This window comes from Felis catus, chromosome B3 (assembly GCF_018350175.1).
Source record: "Felis catus isolate Fca126 chromosome B3, F.catus_Fca126_mat1.0, whole genome shotgun sequence".
NCBI classification, from domain to species: Eukaryota; Metazoa; Chordata; class Mammalia; order Carnivora; family Felidae; genus Felis; species Felis catus.
In genome coordinates, this window is record NC_058373.1 from 40,082,177 (window position 1) to 40,094,250 (window position 12,074).

The window sequence follows — 12,074 nt, forward strand, 5'->3', positions numbered from 1 at the left end:
TGGGCAAACAAATTGAGTGAGGTCAGGTGACAGGTCCAAGTTCCTCTCTAGGTTAATACTGGTTAACGGGGGCGCCTGGGTGGCACAGTCGGTTAAGCGTCCGACTTCAGCCAGGTCACGATCTCGCGGTCCGTGAGTTTGAGCCCCGCGTCGGGCTCTGGGCTGATGGCTCAGAGCCTGGAGCCTGTTTCTGATTCTGTGTCTCCCTCTCTCTCTGCCCCTCCCCCGTTCATGCTCTGTCTCTCTCTGTCCCAAAAATAAAAATAAAAACGTTGAAAAAAATTTTAAAAAAAAATACTGGTTAACGATGTGGATGACGGCGTGGTGCAGAGAAAAGGAGACCCACTAGGAGAACCTAGTCCTACACGGAACCCCAGCTCCTCATCATTTCCTAACTCATTCATTCTTTCAGTAAATACTACTTGAGCACCTCCTGCATGGATACATGGATACAAAGACACTGCTCTCCTGGAGCTCTCTCTTTAGGGGAGGGATGGACAAGCAATAAAAAAGTAAACAAAAACAAGATCATTTCAGCTGGTGACAATTTCTGTGAATAATTTAAACAACAAAATGATATAGAGAGAGATTGGGTGGGGGAAATGTGATTCCTATATGACTATGCTAAAAACCGAATGCCAAGGCCCATGCAAAGATCTGGGACAGCAGGTGCAAAGGCACTGAAGAAATAATGAGCATAATGAGTTTGAGGAAAAAAGTGGGGGAGGGGGTAAAGGAGTTGAGAGATAGTGATAAGGGGAAGTGACCAGAGATAAAGTTAGAAGCAGATTATGCAGAGCTTTGTAAAACAGGATGGGTTTGGGTGAGATGAGAAATCACTAGACAGGAAGTAACGTGGTCTGACTGACATTTATCTAAGATCACTTGGCCTGCTGGGTGGAGAATGGATTGTAAAAGAGCAAAAGAGGAACTAGAAGACTGTTGCATTCGTCCCGGCAAGAGACAGCAGTGGTTTGGATCAGGATAGTGACCATGGAGACAATAAGAAGTGCTCTGATTCAGCGTGCATTTTGAGGAGAAAGGCAGATGGTAGTTTTCATGAGAGAGGAACTCAACACTAATTCTCTTAAGCACAGAAGGAATTCAAAAGGAATTTATTGGCTCATATAACTGGGAAAGGCAGGGTGGAGCTGACCTTAGGGATAGCTGGAACCAAGAGCCTGAAGATCCTTAGCTCTTTCTCTCTTCAGCTCTCTCCCTGCTTCTTTCTGGATATCAGGCTCCTTGTTCCCACGGGCTAGTCATCTCCAAGAACCTGGACCAGGCTGCAGGAAATCCAGGCTCATATCTTTATGGATGGAAGGGAAGGAAGTCCCTTTTCTCAGATCCAGTTTGGCAGTTCCTCAAAAAGGGCTCTATTTGTCCTGGCCCTGATCATATATCCATGTTTTGGATCAGTTGTTATGGCCGGGAGGTGAGGTACCTTGGATGGCTCAAATCTCATGCCCATCGCATAACCATGGCTGTGAGCTGGATAGCTACTCCAGTGTGGGTCCCTGGAGTGACTCCTTGACCTGAATCTTCCACTATCCTCCCTGTCTGTCTTGGAGGAATGTCACGGGGGCCTTAAGAAATAAAGCATTGCCAGAACTCAGAAGTTTTCTTGTGTCCACTTCTTGTCACTATCCCCCACAAAGGCAACCACTATTCTGACTTCTAATACCATAGATTAGTTTGGCTTAGTTTTATACTTTATGTAAATTGAATCAATCAAGTATGAAATCTTTTGTGTCTGGCTTCTTTGGCTCAGCATTAAACTTATAGCATTCATCCATGTTATTGTGTATAGTTGTGGTTCATTCATTCTTATCTACATAGTATTCCATTGTGTGACTATGTCACAGTATTTTTTATCTATGGATCTTGTTTTCAGAAGAAAAATTTCAACCCATCTACTTCTTTCCATTGTCTTGAATACAGATAAAATGGTGAATAGGACATTTAAGGACAGAGGTCATTATATTACAACCTATGAGCCAAATTTGACCTGCGGCTTATTTTTGTAAATAAAGTTGTATTGGAACATGGCCATGCCATTTGCTTACATAATGTCTATGGCTGCTTTCACACTACATTAGCAGAATCAAGCAGTTGTGACAATGATTGTATGCCCTGCAAAGCCTAAATGTTTACTCTTTGGCCCTTTACAGAGAAAGTTTGTGGACCCAGGCAATGAGATAAAGGAATCTGGCTCCCTGAATGACCTCATGGAGCAGAGCAGCCTACCTTCCCTGGACCAACTGACTACCTCTGGAGTGTTCTATGTGAGAGAAGTAAACTTTGACATGATTCGAGGTCGAATCATGTGCTTGGGATCTCTTCACTACAAAAATCTAGCTAGTACTGTAACTAATACATACATTATTTGTGGCTAATAACTGCTGAATAAGTGAATACCATAGCATTAGAAGAACTAAGTTCTAATCCTGTTCATCCTTGCTACAACCAGCCATGCACCCCTGAGCTTGTCATGTGGACCTCTTTTTCTTATCAAACTGTATAAGCTTCAAAAAGAAGTAAAAAAGAAAGGTATTTTAGAAATTGTTATCAAGAGGAGCCACTTATGTGATGACAAAACACAGGCCCTTTAAACTCAGGAGATTTTCCCCTGGCCCAACCAGTTAGCTTTTCTGTTTTAAAACAAAAACAAAACAAAGAAAAAGAGGGGCTCCTGGGTGGCTCAGTTGGTTGAGCATCAGACTCTTGATGCTTTAAAAAAAAATGTTAAAAAAAAATACCCACCATGAAAAAGGACTTTTTTCCTAATAACAATGGGTGGTGAAAATAGAAAAATACACACTGAGTTGTCCAGGGTCTTGACTCCTCCGCTCAGGACACTTTAATCTCAGCCCAGGGTTAAGGTACCAGGTAGGGTCCTGCCCTGCTCCAGGGTCTAAGGATAAGCATCTTCCTGCCCTCACTCTCCTGCTTCTCACACTGAAGATATGATGCCCTCGAGGCTGACAGCCAGCAGAAGCATCAAGGTAGTGGAGACTGCTCTGTATTTCCAGGTCAGCCTGTTCTGCTCCTTGGAGTGGGCCATCTATCATCAGCTGATGCCAGGAAGGGCAGACAAGCCCTTGTTTGTTTTTACCTCCATTTTCATAAGCATCACATACTCAGAAGCCAATTGAATAATTCAGTTCAAACAATAATTCTGGAAAGTCCCCAATAGCAGCACATTCTCTTCTCAGTAAAGAAAACTTAATGGAACATAAAATGAAATCTAGGGGCATCTGGGTGGTTCAGTTGGTTAAACGATGGACTCTTGATTTTGGCTCAGGTCATGATCTCACAGTGGTGAGATCAAGCCCTGCTCTGGGCATTGAGCCTGCTTAGGATTCTCTCTCCCTCCTGATCCTCTCCCACTCATACACAAGCACTGTCTAAATAAATAAATAAATAAATAAATAAATAAATAAATAAATAAATAAATAGCAAAGGAAATCTAAAAGTAGTGATGTAAGGAAATGACAACACATGGGAGCTGAGATGGATGGATAAGGATGAAATGTTCAAGATCTGGGAAGGGGTTAAATTATGATACCAACAGAACCACATATTTCTTCTAGGGGCCAATTTTTATATTAAACCTGGAGGAAGGAAACATATAGTAGAATCAGTGGGGCATTTTTTGAAAAGGTAGGGCAATTAAGTCCAAAATTACTGGTGCTTAAGCACTGACTTGATGCCTCCATCTGCAAGGTGGTGGTTGAGAAAAGAGATGGGTATCCAAAGGGAAGCCATCTTTATGCTGAAGTAAAATGATCTAAGAGAGCAAATTCTTTTTCAGCAGATCCATAACTTGCTGGAAGCATTTCAGGAACATTTGCAAAGTATTGGAAGTTTGGGCAGACTGGTGTCTGTCAATGGAACAAAGTATGTACTTTCTCCAAGAGAGGACATTCTGCAGCCACCACTTTCATCTTAGCTATAAGCATTTGAAACTTTCTATGTTGCTGACCCTTCTTTATAATCCTCACTTTTCTGTCTTTGACCTTTTGCTCCTGGTTACAGTCTAACCAGTTATCTCCTTCAGTTCCTGACTAAATCAAAGTCCAAGAGTAAGCAGAATAAAATCAGTCTCTCAGCCTTTCATTTTAATTATATGGGACATGTGAAGTTTAATCATTCCCGTAGACAGCCCTGTAGGAATAGCTTCGTTTGAAAATGAATTGCTAAATAATGTGAGGAATGACTAACCATTTGGTAAGAAAGCCTTGTGTATTAATCTATCTGAATTTTGTTGTTATCACCTTTCACAAGCAAGTATTCTTTCAGTGGAACTACATAGCATATAGTTGGCACCAGCATTAAAGGAAACACTTTTTTTTTTAATGTTTATTTATTTATTTTTGAGAGAGAGAGAAAGAGTGCATGTGTGCTCATGAGCAGGGGAGGGACAGAAAGAGAAGCAGAGAGAATCCCAAGCAGGCTCTGCCTGTAGGTGCAGAGCCCAATGCAGGGCTCCAACTCACAAACCATGCATGAGGTCATGACCTGAGCTGAGATCAAGAGTCAGATGCTTAACCAACTGAGCCACCCAGGTGCCCCAAAGAAAACACTTCTGACACTTTAGTTAGGACCATTTAAAGTTTTATTACAATCTTGCTATAAGGGGAAAGGCCTCTGGCACTCCTAGTTTACAAATTCACCTTTGGTAAATGGTTAGATAATCATTGTTAGACTAGATTTTTAAAAGGAGAAGAATGTTGGATGAAAAGGTCACTAAGACTCTTAACTGGTGTCAGTTGGGTGGGTGGGTGACCATTTTCTAGAACAAGTCTTAATTGTCTTAAATTTAGCAGAAAATTTTCTAAGCATTTTTTTTTTTTACCAGGAATCATAATTTCTTTCCAGAAGGAAGTTGTGAATTAAATCATTAAAAAAGGAGAAAAGTTCTTTCCTCAACCAGGTTTGGGACAATTTTTCTTTTCCTTTTTTTTTTTTTTTTATTATGAAATTTGTTGTCAAATTGGTTTCCATACAACACCCAGTGCTCATGCCAACAGGTGCCCTCAATACCCATCACCCACCCATCCGTCCCTCCCACCCCCCATAAACCCTCAGTTGACAATTTTTCTTTTAAAGCCTCTCCTTTTGTCTCAGATTATTTTTAAAGATCTGTCTTGGTAAAAAAAAAAAAAAAAAAAAAAGCTGTCTCTGTGTTAATTACATTTCTTACCTAGTTGATCACTTTTTACATCTTTTAAAATTTATTTATTTATTTTGAAAGAGAGAGAGAGAGAGAGAGAGCACGCGCACACAAACTGGGGAGGGGCAGAGAGAAGATCCCAAGCAGGTTCCGTGTTGTCCACCCAGAGCCCCATGTGTGGCTGGAACCCATAAACTGTGAGATCATGACCTGAGCTGAATCAAGAGTCAGACACTTAACTGACTGAGCCACCCAGGTACCCCTGCATTTTCTTAAAAATGGAGGCAAGTAGGCATACAAAACATACACAATCATCGTTGCCAGAAGTATTCATGATCACATTAATATTATTCCTTTCAACCAGCTTTGCATATTCGGGAAGAGTTTCTAAATGAATATTGTATGATGATTCATTCTGGTGGTAACAATTTCATGCAATTTACGAGCCTGAATTATTTAAGTGTTATTCTATGTATCATGTTTTATTTATTTATTTATTTACTATTATTTTTTTTATTTTTAAAAGAGAGACAGAGAGAGCGAGCAAGGAAGGGGCAGAGAGAGAAGGAGAGGGAGTCCGAAGCAGGCTCAGCATTGTCGGCACAGAGCCCAATGTGGGGCTCAAACTCAAGAACTTTGAGATCATGACCTGAGTGGAAACCAACAGTTGGATGATTAACCGACTGAGCCATCCAGGTGGCCCCTCTATGTGTCATGTTTTAATTCACAGATCCAAAAGAGGCATCAATAAATGCACAAAGACCTTGCTGAATGGTGAGCCAAATTAGAACCATAAGATTAGAAGCAGAAAATTAACTCTTCCCTGTAAATTTTATAAGGCCTTGGGGGCAAGTTTCCATTCTTTCCATGGTGCCAGAAATGCTTTCTACTGACCTTACCAGTGTGTTTGCTCTGAGGCCAGAAAACAAGCACCATCTAATCACCTCACCAGGTTTGGTCATCAGTTTCCAAATCTCTTCTCTAGCTTCCTAAAGTTTGTCAGTGTTTCTACCTGTAAGGTTATGAATCCATAAGCCATTTCCTTGGAAGACTTTGTGGTGTCATTTGTATATATGAAATGAGGAATCACTTATCATTCTGTTTGTTTGCTTATCGTTGTTTGCAGATTTTATATCTCCAAAAACTTCATGGAAGTTAATGGGTTCTTTTAATAGTCTACATTTTGGAAGTTACAACAAAAAATTTCTGTCATCTATACAAAGGAAAAATAAAAATGTATTTCACTACCTCACACTGACTCACGACTATATATACACACGGTCAGGCATGTGATCAGTGTACTAAGTTGCATTATTAATACTCTATTATATATAAGCGTCCCAATTATTTAATTAATTTTGATATACCTATTACATGTGTATTTTAAATAAGTCTACTAAATATACCTCATTAAGTGTACTAATATGCCTCATTACATATATATTTTAAATAAGTGTACTAGGGGCACCTGGGTGGCTCAGGTGGTTGAGCGTCTGACTTCTGCTCAGATCATGATCTCACACAGTTTGTGAATTTGAGCCCCGAGTCGGGTTCTTTGCTGACGGCTCGGAGCCTAGAGCCTGCTTCCGGTTCTGTGTCTCCCTCTGTCTCTGCCCCTCCCCTGCTCGTGCTCTGTCTCTCTCAGAAATAAAATAAACATTAAAAAAAAATTTAATATAAATAAATAAATAAGTGTACTAAATAATGATAGGTACAATATTGTTTAAAGCTTTAAATTTTGGTTTAAAAAATAAAATTATCCTTGTGAAGTGTATGTTAAGACAATTTTACTGCATTAATTTTATTCTTGTAACTTGAATATGAGGCAAAAAGTACATTTCATACATACAAGAGTATCTGAAAACAACTTTTAAACAGGTTTATTGATTTTTTACATAGCATAGCATGATTTTTTATATAGCATACAATTTATTGATAATTTATATAACATACAATTCACTCATTTAAAGTGTACTTTAGGGGTGCCTGGGGGGCTTAGTTGGTTAAGTCTTCAACGATTTATTTTTAATGTTTGTTTGCTTTAATTTTTAATGTTTTTATTCATTTTTGAGAGCCAGACAGAGAGACAGAGTGCTAGCAGGGGAGGGGCAGAGAGAGGGAGACACAGAATCTGAAGCAGGCTCCAGGCTCTGAGCTGTCAGCACAGAGCTCGATATGGGGCTCAAATCCACAAACTGTGAGATCATGACTTGAGCTGAAGTCGGATGCTCAACCTGAGCCACCCAGGTGCCCTAAGCCTCTGACTATTGATTTCAGCTCAGGTCATGATCTCTGGTGAGATTAAGCCCTGCATTGGGCTTTGTGCTGACAGTGCAGAGCCTCCTTGGGATTCTCTCTCTCTGTTTCTCTCACATAACAAATAAATAAACTTAAAAAAGAAAAGAAAAGAAAGTGTACTTCAATGGCTTTTAGTATGTTCAGAGTCATGTAGCCATTACCAACAATTAATTTCAGAGCGTTTTCATCCACCCCAAAAGGAACCTTGTGCCAACAGCAGGCACCCCTCATTTCAACCAACACCCACCCCTGCCCTACTTTCTGTCTCTATAAATTTGCCTGTTCTGGACATTTCATGTAGATGGAACCCTACATTTATTTGGTCTTTGTGACTGGTTGTAAAATATATTGTGCAATCTCCAAGTATTTGTATTGTCTCAAGCTACTTCTTTTAATTACTTAATTTTTTTTCAGATAACCAAAAATTCATTTATTAATTATTTTAGATTAACATGCCTAGCTCTTCAAGTTAATTGGTTATCTTGGAATTATGATTTAAATTGACATTAACTACTAAATGAATAGCTGTTGGTATTAAATACACAAGCTAAATATTACTCAGGTAATGCAAGCAACATAATTCTGTGGTTCCACATGGTTTACAACATTGCCTGAGGTTTACATACTATACTTGTTATTATAATTAAATTTAGCTGAGACCCCATGGTTATATCTACATAGTCTTATATTTTTAGCGTTGACAATTTCAATGGCTGTAAAACAAGCACAGTGTAAGGAATTTGGAAATTTCAATTAATTAGGCTTATCAGAACATAAATCCAATCCTTACATGAGCTAAAATGGCTTTTTTGGCACTTTACTCATATTGTTATAAAATCAGAGTCTTTTTTTTTTTTAAGCCATTTATGATTTTATTTTATTTATTTTTTAATTTTTTTTCAACGTTTATTTATTTTTGGGACAGAGAGAGACAGAGCATGAACGGGGGAGGGGCAGAGAGAGAGGGAGACACAGAATCAGAAACAGGCTCCAGGCTCCGAGCCATCAGCCCAGAGACTGACGCAGGGCTCGAACTCACGGACCATGAGATCGTGACCTGGCTGAAGTCGGACGCTTAACCAACTGCGCCACCCAGGCGCCCCAAAATCAGAGTCTTTTTAAAAATTGGAGTATACTGTACACATAGAATCCGTAAGTCACAAATGCATACCTTGATAAATTTTCACAACTGTGCAATCAGCTCCCAGACCAAGAAATGGAGTGTGACAAGCCACCTAGGAGCCCTCCTGGGCTCCCTTCCAATCACTGCTACCAAACTCCCTACAAGGATAACAACTGTCTTGATTCTAACACCGTGGATTGGATTAGTGTGTGTTTTGAACCTTATGTAAGTGGAACCACACAGAATATACCCTTTTGTGTCTGGCTTCTTTGACTCAGTGTTATGTTGGTGACATCTATCCATGTTGTTGCACGTAGGGATAGCTGGTTCATTCCCATTGCTGTATGGTATTCCAGTTTTTGACAAGTCCATAAATTGTTTATCCATTTGATTGCTTCCAGTTTGGGGCTATTATAAAGAGTCCAGCTATAACATTTGTGAATTTGTCTTTTGGTGAACATGTATACACTAGGAGTGGAGTTGCTGGTCACAGCATATACATATTTTCAGCCTTAGTAGACACTGCTAAATGATCTTCCAGAGTAGCTCTCCCACCGATAGTGTATGAGAATTCCAGTTGTTCTACATCAGTGCCAAAATTTGGTATTATCTTTTTTGGTTTTGGCCATTCTGATAGTCATGTGTTTATATCTCATTGTAGTTTCAATATGCATTTCCTTGCTGATTAATATGCTTATTGACCCTTGGGATACCCTCTTTTGTGGGGCGTCCAGCTCTTTTTCCCACTGGGTTACCTGCCTTTTAAAATTGATCTATGGAAATTCTTTAATATTCTGAATACAAGCCCTTTTCTAGATATATGCAATGGATTTCTTTTAAACCATATTTAACACCTATTTAAAACATATTTAACTTGTCCAAGTACTTACCATAATCAAGAGTTTTGTTTGTTTTTTTAAGTAGAGCACAAGTGGGGGAGATGGACAGAGAGAAAGAGAATCTAAAGCCAGCTCCATGCTCAGCACAGAGCCAGACGTGAGGCTCGATCCCATAACCCTGGGATCATGAGCTGAGCCGAAATCAAGAGTCAGACGCTTAATCAACTGAGCCACCTGGCGCCTCACCATAATCAAGAGTATTAAGTGAAACTATAATTTTGTATAATCTGTTCTATTTGTTTATCAAGTATTGATACAACTTTTAAGACGTTGGTTTAAAAGTCATATACAGAAAGATTTCTTAGGACTGGCCTAATATCTATTTGGATATCTTTCATTCCTTACATTGTAACCAGACACTTTCTATTAACAAAAACTCCATTGTTCTTTTTTTTTTCCTCCTATTATTTTCCCAGCAGTTCTTGAGACCCTTATTCTCAAGAATAATTTTTATAAATGGTTACCAGTCTCTAGACCAGTCATATTATGAATTCCATGAAATGTGAGAAGTATTACTATCTTGTCAATTTCCTTGCAGAGCTAGGAAAATGTACTTTATAAAAAAAAGAAATACTCCTTCCCTTTGTTAATATTGTACAGCTCTTTGCCTGGGGGGAGGGGAACCAAAGATTTTAAGATTTGATCTCCTTGTGTCTATTTTGGTATTTCTCTTGGTTTACTAGGTTACCTACAGCAGCAAAGGAAAACTTCCTTACCCTTAGGCTGCTCCTCATTCCCATAGTACCACAACTGGCTTCCCTTCCTGGGGCTCTGACATTCATCAAATGTCATTTGATCTCTCCAATCTCTCTCCTCAAGGACACCCAATCCTGTGGGCCCACGCTGCCTCTTAAGCTCTTTCCTGGGACGGAAGGACACTCAGGCTCCTAGCAGGGGACAGTCTGTCCAGAAAACAGCCTCCTTACTATTTGTGTCATCATCTATAAGAGGTGGTTGGGGCAACCTATCCCTGTCTGTCCCCAGCAGGTGGCCTTGCAGTCCCAGTCCTGCTTTACAGAGCAGCTGGACACTTGATGAGGGACGTCTACTGAAAGTAAAGAGGGCAGTAACAACACTGACAGCCAAATCTAAGTGAAAAGCACTGGAGCTTGTGAATTAATTGTCCAGCAGTCTCAACGACAGGAAAGGTTGGTGAGCAGTGCCCCCTTGCGGAATTCTGATGCAATCACAGGCAGAAGGTGGTAATAACATGGAACTTCTCACTAAGGGGTTGGCATCCCAAAAGGCTTCATTGGACTGCACCCTGTGGTTGGGTTCCTGACTGTGGCACTGGCCAGATGCCTGTGTACGGTAGACCTTCTCCTGGTCACATGTGGCATTGCCGTCCAGACCACATTCAGGAATTCTTGTGGATTCAGGCATTGGCCATTTTACCAATCAGAGCTCTGACCATTTTCCTCCTTGTGCCCCTTCTCCATCTTTCCCAGTGCTCTTGCTGTTCTGTTCCTCCTTTTTGACTCTCAGCACTAAAGGGCTGATCATACACACACACACGCACACACAGAAATTTAATCTGTAACAGGTCTCCCCACTCCTCAGAAATCAGATACACATATTCAGGATTAGGGTGAAATGATGGGGAATAGGGAGAAGAGATGTTCCTGCTTCCTCTCTAGATCAGCTCTCCCACCCTCCAGACATTAAGGTCAATCTAACATTTTAGGTTTCCACCAAACATCTCCACTTCCATTCCAAAGCATATGAAGCTGAACCGTCATCACAGTTACCACCGAGCAGTCTTCCTGTTTGTCAATGACCCTGCTCTTGTCTTGTCACCCAGACTAAGAACGTGGAGAAATTTCATTGATTCAGCATACACACTAATTCCGCTTATCAGGAGAGAGAACTCCCTGGAAACTGGAGTACCAGGGTAATATTATATCCCAGTCCTCTTGGGTGTGCTTTCTGGACATCTTAAGTTATTACCTAAAACTCCTTGCCATCAGGGGCTGGAGTTCACATTGTCTCTGTGTGCTTTATTGTAGTTCCATCAATGGATTTTCTGGATGTAGAAGTGGACCTCCCCATACATTCCTAAATTACTACCACGGGTTTCAGAAATATTTCCATTTTAGCATCATGGGAAAACTTCAGCCATTACAATCATATCATGTTCAATTTTTTAAAAAGAAGTTTGCTGCAAATCAAGACCACCCACTAGAGGGGCGCGTAGGTGGCTGAGTCGGTTGAGAAACCGACTTCAGCTCAGGTCATGATCTCATGGTTGATGGTTTAAACCCTGCGTTGTGCTAACAGCTCAGAGTCTGGAGCCTGCTTCGGATTCTGTGTCTCTCTCTCTCTCTCTCTCTCTCTCTCTCTCTCTCTCTGCCGCTCCCCAGCTCGTGCTCTCTCGCTCTCTCTCTCAAAAATAAATAAACGTGAAAAAGAAAAAAAAGACCATCCACTAGAAAATAAGAAGTCAATGGCAGGAGACAGCCCTGTAAGGGAAAGAAACCGGATTGGCCTTGGTCCTCAGACCAAGCAGTCGCTCTGTGGTCGGCAGAGGGCGCTGTGAACAGCTCCTGCAACTCTAGGGAACAGGACTAGCTGTGGGGAC